Source organism: Bos indicus x Bos taurus, chromosome 27 (assembly GCF_003369695.1).
Source record: "Bos indicus x Bos taurus breed Angus x Brahman F1 hybrid chromosome 27, Bos_hybrid_MaternalHap_v2.0, whole genome shotgun sequence".
Lineage (NCBI taxonomy): Eukaryota > Metazoa > Chordata > Mammalia > Artiodactyla > Bovidae > Bos > Bos indicus x Bos taurus.
In genome coordinates this window covers 35425060-35433789 of record NC_040102.1, presented here as the reverse complement: position 1 = coordinate 35433789, position 8730 = coordinate 35425060, and the positions used below count along the sequence as shown (strand labels likewise).

Here is an 8730-nt window from a genome sequence, read left to right as displayed (position 1 = left end):
CATCACAGAAGCCCAGCAGTCCCTTGAAAGTTGGGAAAAAAAGATTAAAAGACCACTTCTAATCATGGCAGTGATATTGCTGCAGATGCATTGGCATATTTATCCTCTTCCAGCCCCTCAACGTCCTGGGCTGTGGAGACTGTCTTAAGGAGCTTGTGTCGATTTCAGAGCTTTCCTCTGGAAGCTTAACCCTTCTTAACCGTTCTTTAATAGCTAAAAAGAGAGCTGGATTCTGAAACTCCATCACTCAGACATTTTGTAAAACTGATGTTAAGAAGATTTAACCTGAAATGTTAGCTCCATCACTCTTTTCTTACTCATCTGTCACCCTACTCGAGCCTCCAATCCCTCAGATATTCCTGCTGCAGGCTTGGAAAGGGGACTGGTGATAAGGAGTTTCAGCACGAAAGAGTCATTTGCTGAGGTTACAGGAGAATAACCCCCAACCCAAATCCTGAGAAAAATCAAGACCATGCTCCATGGACCCACCTTTACGTCACTCTGCCTTCACAAACAACTTGCAGCCTGAACCGTTTTAAAAACTGGACGTCTGCCCTTCTTTTCTTCTCTAGACCATCTAGGCTAAGAGGTGGGGCTTTATGGATTTTGATTTCATTTGGTTAGATTTTCATGTCTTCTTTGCTCGAAATGGCTTAATGGTCGGGACCGTTTGTCCTATAAGAGGAAGAAGATATCTTTAGGAATATTTAACAAGAAGGTCTAATATTGAACACTGAAAATGAAAGCAGGAGTCATAAGAAAAGGAAAGAGAAAGAGGAACGAGGGGAAAGGAGGAAAGGATCAGAAGAGGTAAACCACCGGAATTTAGAGATCAGAGGATGCTCGGAGGGAACACGGCTGTGGAACTTTCAGGGAGGCGTTCACATAAACCATTCCAACAGAGGAGAGGGTCTCCCTGTTTTCTGAGGTTCCTGGAAGAGCTGGACTGTTCTCCAGTCCAGGTCTCGAGGTGTCTCTTCATCCGCCCTGTGCCTTTGGTCCTGGTCTCTGTGGGAATGGACAGTAACTGGTCATGCCCCACTGTCCACATATGTAGGTGGACTTTGCTTAAAACAGATTGATGGTCTCATAATCATGAAATGAAGTTACAAAAAAGTATATAGTTCCATTAATAAACCAGTCATAAAACAGAGCCATCTTTCATTGAGGAGGAAGGAGATGTTTTTGGTGGGGGCTATCGCCCAGCAGGACCCTGAGGGCACCTCACTGACTCTTCTTTGGGAAGGGTGGTCCAGAGCGCTTGAGGAGACAGAGGATAAAAATCTCGGAGCTCTACCAGCAAACCAGTGGGAGTTTTGGTGGGGAGAGGCCAAGGGAAGCTGGTATTCTGGGAATTCTTACAACAAAGGAGATGAACACCTGTCTTCTGGCGTGCAGCTCGGAATAGATGTCCAGGTGATGAGGAAGGAAAAAGCATCCGTGAATTCTGAACATGAGGGAATCACGAGTCTTTATTTCAGTCTAAAGCACACCAGACACTTAGCTAACCAAAGCCCACAATTATTGTGCATAATTAATTTCTACCTAACACATTTTTTATCTCAAACTTTGAAATAAATAGCTTATTAAGGTGACTTCTAAGGCAAAAGGGAAAGATGACTAGTATACAGTAACCCTCGGAGAGTAAGTTTTCCTTGGGAGCTGTCTTTTCTAGATACTTAATGCTGCCATAGGAGAGTATAACCAAACATGATTCCCTAACAGTTTTGGGGGAATGTTACACTAGCTCTGCACCTCCGTTGCATCATAATGGAAACTACTGGTTATGCAACAGGGACTGGAAAGATGTGCAGCCCAAGTGTATCCTCATGATATTCTTAGTATCAGCCAATCCCAAACATAGAATGCAGAGGATCATGCAAAGCACTAATTTGCTTTTTGCATCAATCACCTTTCAGTCCTAACAGTGACCACATGGGATGAGGGTCCAGGAGTTCCCTCCCTATCTTCCTCTTCAATTCCAACTCTCTGCAGTTTTTCCTCCCCTGCCATCTTCCCCAGGATCTTCCCTTCATTCCAAAGGAGGCAACGTACTTGATCGAAAGTACTCCCTTTAAATACGTCATCACCGCAGACCAGGGTTTCCTTGCTAATGTTTATCACTTTTCCTGGGTAACTTAAATGCATTTTTATGCTAAAAGGAATGTTGCTGGCCTTACCAAGGCTCCTTTCTTGCTGAAGGAAGAAGTAAGTTCAGTTCAGTTCAGTCGCTCAATCATGTCCAACTCTTTGGGACCCCGTGGACCACAGCACGCCAGGCTTCTCTGTCCATTGTTAACTCCTGGAGCTTACTCAAACTCATGTCCATCGGGTTGGTGATGCCATCCAACCAATCTCATCCTTTGTCATCCCCCTCTCCTCCCACCTTCAGTCTTTCCCAGCATCAGGGTCTTTTCCAGTGAGTCAGATCTATGCATCAGGTGGCCTAAGTATTGGAGTTTGAACTTCAGCATCAGTCCTTCCAATGAATATTCAGGACTGATTTCCTCTAGGAATGACTAAAGAAGTAAGTAGATGGAAGAAAATCAGATCCTGCCTCAGTGAGATGCTTTCAGCTCTTTGCTTACCAAAGATGAGATGCTAAGAGCTAAAATTAATGTAAGATGTTAAGTGTGATATGTGTGGGAATGGCCAAGAGGCTGAGATGGGATGCCTCAGTCTCCCCTGAACATTCTGAACAGGTCAGAATGAGCCTTGGGCTAGATATTCCGGCGTGTGTGCTCAGTGGCTAAGTTGTATCTGACTCTTTGCGACCCCATGGACTGTAGCCCACCAGGTTCTTCTCTCCATGGGATTTCTCAGGCAAGAATACTGGAGTGGGCTGCCATTTCCTCTTCCAGGGGATCTTCCCAACCAGGGATCAAACTCATGTCATCAGTGTATTGGCAGGCAGATTCTTTACCACTTACCGGAAATGTATTTTCTCCAGCTGTGAATGAAGTTGGTCTGTCCACTTCTTCATCAACTGTTCCTTGTTGGGATTTCTAAGTGCCTGTCCAGCACTGTCCTAACAGCTATGGGTATCACTGAGGATTTGGGGGTGATGTGGCATTAAGGCTGCCACACAGCGTGCAATGCACTAGCAAATGTGAAAATGCCCATGTGGAAGCAATCATGAAAATACAAACAAGAATGTAACTAATTTAAATTTGTGAGGTGCAAGGTCCAATGGAAGCATCCTGGCAGACGGAAGTGGTGGGTGGAGAGATGCGGCTGGGTGTAGGAAGATGGCTGTGACTTTCTCGGAGAAGGCAGGGTGTGAGGGAGACACTGGGGCAGGCAAGGGGAGGCCAGGAACCTGGAGTGAGCATGCTCGGTGAGGCTGTGACGGGCTCGTCGTGGTCCGTGAGGGTAAGGGTGGAGGACGCTACACAGAGGCGATGGGGCCAGGTTTCACCTGACTCTAGAAGCCAGGGCAGACCAGAAACTTGAGGCTTGTGTCTCTCAAACCCCAGGCTGCTCATGAATATGTAGCATCTTCCTGGAAACCCAGTGTTATACAAATATTTGGGGGCAAATCATTCCGTAACTTGTGCGCTAAAACAAACACGGACATATTTTGGAGTAGAATATAAAATTGGCATAACTTTCAAAATAAAATATGCATATTTGAAGACATCTTGGCTCATGGCAGATCCCTTGCATGAGTGTCAACCCCCAGGTGCTGTCTTCCATATGGCATGCATCATGGGCCGGTTTGAGAATTTCCTTAGGCAGTAGGAAACGAAATCTCATTGCCTGAGGCTTTGCCCTGTGCTTGGAGCATCTTTTCTGCCCCTCTGAGTATCTTCTGGTCCCACAGCAAGAGCTGATCTTACAACTGGACTAATAGAGCAGAGTGACAGTTGGCCGATGCCTTAACGTGGTCCCTTCATATCGACATCTGTATGGTCCTCTGTCAGCTGATTTGCCACCATTCTTTCTATGGCCCTAGAAATAATACTAACGTAGGGGAATGATGTGTGCCAGGTTTTGTAAACATGTTGGATGTGTCCTTTCGAGAAGTCACTATGTCAGGATGGGTCCTGGCAGGCAGGGGGTCCCACAGTCACACTGCAGACCTTTGATCTGGAAGGTGCCTCCTGCCACCCTCATCTCTCTGCCAGCCTCATGGAAGGCATGCTGCCTTTCCTCTGTCGACTGTACAATGTACAATGTCGATTGTACATTGCTGGACAATGTTTAATGGCATCTTGTAGCTTCATACTTCTTGTAAAGAAATTAGCTGAAGCAAAACAGAATTCAGGTGGGCGATTCAGTCTTGCAGATCGCTGTCTGCCTGTCTGTCCGTTTCTGTTTTTCTCTTTCAGTTTATTGACAACATCATCATGATTTGAAATCCCCCCCACCCCCGAATCACCTGCTTTTATTTAGCAGGGTATTTTAAATAATAAAATACTATCTTCAAAGCTCAGGAAGCCCTGTCTATTTTAATACCAACTTGCTGAAGATTCATTAGTAATTAATGAAATCATTAAGAATGGTTCACAGTGACTGACACCTTCCTGGCAACCACAGTCCCCTCTTGTACTTAGTGGAAATGTCATTGGCTCCACAGGTTTGATCTGGGAGGTGGAGTGGTGGGTGGAGGGGGCGGGAATCCGATTACATAAAGTTTCACAACAGCCATCAGCCAAAGCGGAAAGCTGTGAGTCTCTTCCTCCAAGTTTCTCTACTCAGGAAGCTGTGCCTTCATCCACCCAATGCTGGTTTTCAGAAATCTTGCTAATATGTGTTCCAAGACAGTATTGTGTGGCTCGACTCAATTAGCAAACACGTAGGGTTGAAAGTCACCCTTTCTTTTCTTGTCATTCCTTTTCTCCCGCTTTCACACATTTCCTTTTTCTCTTGGCATTGCCTAGATTTATTCTCCTCTTCTCCCTCTTAGGAACAGAATTTGGCGTAAATAAATGATAACTGAGAAAATGGTATAAGCAGGAGGGTAAACATAGGATTCCTCCAACCTCCTACCGCAGGTCAGGGCGATTTGTCAAAGAGAGTGGTTACCCACAAGAAGGACAGGAGCAACAACAGCTGCTATTTAATTTGTGTTTTAATAAACCAACCCACGGTCTTCCTTTTAATTGCCGAAAATGAATCGTGAACCCCCTCCAAAGCCTTTCAGGCCACTAATGCACTGAAATTGTTAAATCGAAATGGACTCCTTTTGCCAGGGCACTGCCCACAGAATGGAGTGCGGTACATTTCATACCTCGATGCCTTTAAATGGTATGAAGCTGATATTTAATACAAATGCGAGCACCGGGGGAATCTGCATACTTAATCTGTGTTCTCCAACTCTCAGAATTAAGCAGTTGTGATCTAGGGGACACAAATGGATCATCCTTCTCTCAAAGAGAATATTTTATGACCAGGCAGTTTTAAAGGCACTGACATAAACAACTGTTTGCAGCTTCTTCTCTCTCCCCCTCTCATCTTCAAAAGGCAAAAAGTACGTGTAAGGACTTGCTGTTTTAGACAGCGTTTTAGAAAATCACTCAAAGTGATTTCTTTTCCTTTGAGGATGACTGAACCTTTGATAAGTGCTCGAGAGAGTTCTTATAACTTACTTTATTTCTCTTATTTTCTAAAGGAGGGAAAGGGGGATAGTGCGAAGGCAAAGAGCTGAAGCCTGCTTTCTCTTGGAAGTGGAAACCTTATGGCTTAAATCATAAAAGTATTATTTATGGTTTTCCCTCCATGACAGAACATGCCAGATTTTCTGGGACAGGGTCAATTTCAAATGAACAGCTAAGTTTAATTTTGCCCTGGTGCTTTGTGAGAATTTCATCCAGACAAAGGAAGGAAATAGGTAACAGACACTTTGCTACACTCCTTGTCCTAGTTTTTGATTCGTAGTAGACGGTCACTCCCCTCTTAGGCATGTGGATATTTGGAAAGCCAGTATGGAAATGACTTAATTTTTTGAGGTCTGTGCCTCACAAATAAAATGTGCATCCCTCATCTTCTTATTTCCTTCCAGTGCTCGAGGGAGAAAGAAGACATGGAGTGAAGAGCTGCTTTATTTTCCAGAGAGAACAGGGGCACCGAGAGCTTGGAGGGATGGCTGTAGCTGTCAGTGCATTTAGTCCTGAATTTTTACCTCCTGGAATCCAGGGTCCCTCCCCTACCCCGCCAGCTGGATGAGTGATCACGGCGAAATAAAGATTCCAGGAGGCTCAGAGGCACACTCAACGTTCTGAGCTGAGTTTTATTAGTCAGCGCACTTATTGAATGCTAGGTGCTGTCAGTGGAGTTATAAAGATATGCATGATTCTGGCTCTGCCCCTACAAAGCTTGTGATGGGCATAGTCCCCTGGAGCAGAACCTCACTGAACGAGGCAGGAGGAACAATCTATTTGCCTCCAAGGATGCAGATGGTGATAACAATTACAGTTGTTTGAGGCCACGGGAGGATGAACTGGAACCGTAGCCTGGACTCAAAGATGGGTGGATTCCAACAGGAGAAGAGGGAAGGATTAGTTCTAACTGATCTGAAATTGGACATCCCGAGAGATTCCTTTAAAAGACCCTTTTCAAATTCTTTTTCTTACTCTTAAAAAATTCAGCTATCAAATGATGCCCACTATCCAATAATGTCCTTTCCATATAGTGAAAAATAAAGGGAAAATTAAGGGAACATAAAAGGGCAAGACTCATGCTTCATAATTCTTTGTTGAGCAAGGGAAAGCATTTGGGTTTTTCTCACCCTTGGATGAGCTGATGATGTGAGTCTAAGCAATTCACTGAAGCCACTTGGGAACAACCAAAAGCCAGGGTCCGAGCAGAACTACTAGCTTGGCAAATGCCTGTCTCTCTGGACCTCCCTGCGAGGCCAGTGAGGAATTTCAGACTTTCACTGACTTTAAAATCTGCTCTTCTGAGACTGAAGAAGGTGTAAAGAGAAGCTGTCTTCTCAGGTGGGGGCTGAGGTGGACCACGAGGGAAAGAATGGATGGACGAATCCGCTGAAGGTGCACAATCTGTCCCTCTAAATAATTTAAAATGACCTTCACATGCCCTCCAGAGTGGCCCCGGGAAATACATCACTAGATTCCTTCAGCCTTTTACCTAGCTCTGCTTCCCAGAGCCTGTGTTACACAGGCAGAAACCCCACCGTCATATTTCTCTCTGCCCTCAGGAACATTCACCAGTTGGGGGGGAAAAATAAGGCCAGAAAATTGTTGCTATGGGCTCTGTGTTTTGGAAGTTAAAATGAGGGTGCAAGAATCTGATTGCTTGATAGCTGCCCCCCGCCCCCCCATCTCTCTCTCTCACCCCCACCCCTTCTCGGCTCTCCCGAACCCCCACTTTTTCTACCCTTCCTCCCTCCCCCGGACTCGCAGGATTGCACACCAGTACCCCCCCGCCCCCCCCCAAGCACACCGGGCCGGAGGAGAGCCTTACAGGTTGTCAATGAAACCTGGAATTATTTCCTTTGATGGCTTAGATAATAGTAGGAGCCAGAGCAATGAGTGAGGTCGTCTGAAACCAATGCAGTCCTGCCCGGGCCCCGGGAGCCAATCGCAGGAGCAGAGGGCGGGGCGTCGGCGCCCGCAGATAATTGCTAAGTGCCTCGCTAGCACAGTTGGTCCGCGCTGCCGAAAGGTCTGGTCGCCGAGGCAGGAACGCGCAATCCTCAGCGTGCACCATCCCCATAGCATCCCTCCAGGCTCCGCAGGCAGCGAGCCTCTGGGCACCGGGCCCCTCTGCTCCGCGGAAAAGGTACTCCCGCTGCGTCTCCCCGGGTGTGTGTGTGTGGGGGGCGCTGCGCCTGGTCCCCCATCCTCAGGGGCTGGCAGTTGAGCCTCTGTCGAGGGGGCGCAGGAAGAAAAGTTTAGGGGAGGAAACGTGACCAAGGAGGGAAATCCCCGTCTTCTGTTGGGAGGAAAACAAGCTGATGATTTGGGAAACTTCTGCGCTGTCTACAACTGGGGTTTGTTTACAACTCTTTCAATCAGTGGCGCTCAGGTCTGTGGAAATAGGTCTAGTCCTGGGCTGGGGTGCTGTGCCTGGGGTCGGGGTGTAGATTCGGGTTTGCTGGGTGAGGAGGGTTGGACCCTGGATGTGTTGGTTCCCCGCCACGCTGACCCCGCAGCTGGGAGGCCGGTTCTGGGACTGGCGATGGGGTGGCTGTGTTTTCCATCATAGGGTCTGTCCCCTTGACATTACGTGGACCTGCTGTGCCCCAGCTCTTGTGACCTTCGACTTGAGTCCTTCGTCAAACTTCTGTCTCCTTCCGTCCCCGCCCCCTCCCTTGCCCACTTTGTCTCAGCTCACTTAATCCACTCATGGGAGATGTGTGGCATCCTGGGGTGTGGGCGACCGTCCTGTGTGACCTGATGGGCGTCTGTCTGCAACACAAAACTTGGGGAGAAATCAACAAAGCAGTTCTCTGGGGTGTGTGTGTGGGGGGTGGGGGAAGACATCACTAAACTGATTAGCTCCCGAAAACTCTGGAAGACTGTCCAGGTTTGGTGTCTATGGAAATAAAGGGGCTGGAAGGAAATTGAGTCCCTTGTGAAGGTTACACCTCACCAGGGATGGGCTGTCCATTAAGCAGGCCGGGGGCTCTGGATGGGGAGGGGGGGTGGGGGCTGGTGGGAGAAGCTGGCTCTGGTTGGGTGCGCAGGTGCTGCTGTGATTGAGGGGTGACTGGAGCCATCATCCCTGCTGTCTGTGATGACTGCTCTTCAAGGGAAAAGCTGG

General features: G+C 47.4%; 1 protein-coding gene across 1 annotated transcript in view; it reads left to right on the top strand.

The window, feature by feature from the left end:
• The first annotated feature begins 7594 nt into the window (after positions 1-7594).
• The window catches only part of ZMAT4 (zinc finger matrin-type 4), a 376717-nt gene continuing 375581 nt past the window's right edge, over positions 7595-8730 (top strand). The window contains exon 1 of the mRNA XM_027530022.1: positions 7595-7746. The gene's annotated coding sequence lies outside the window, so the exon portion shown is untranslated. The remainder of the gene's footprint in view (positions 7747-8730) is intronic.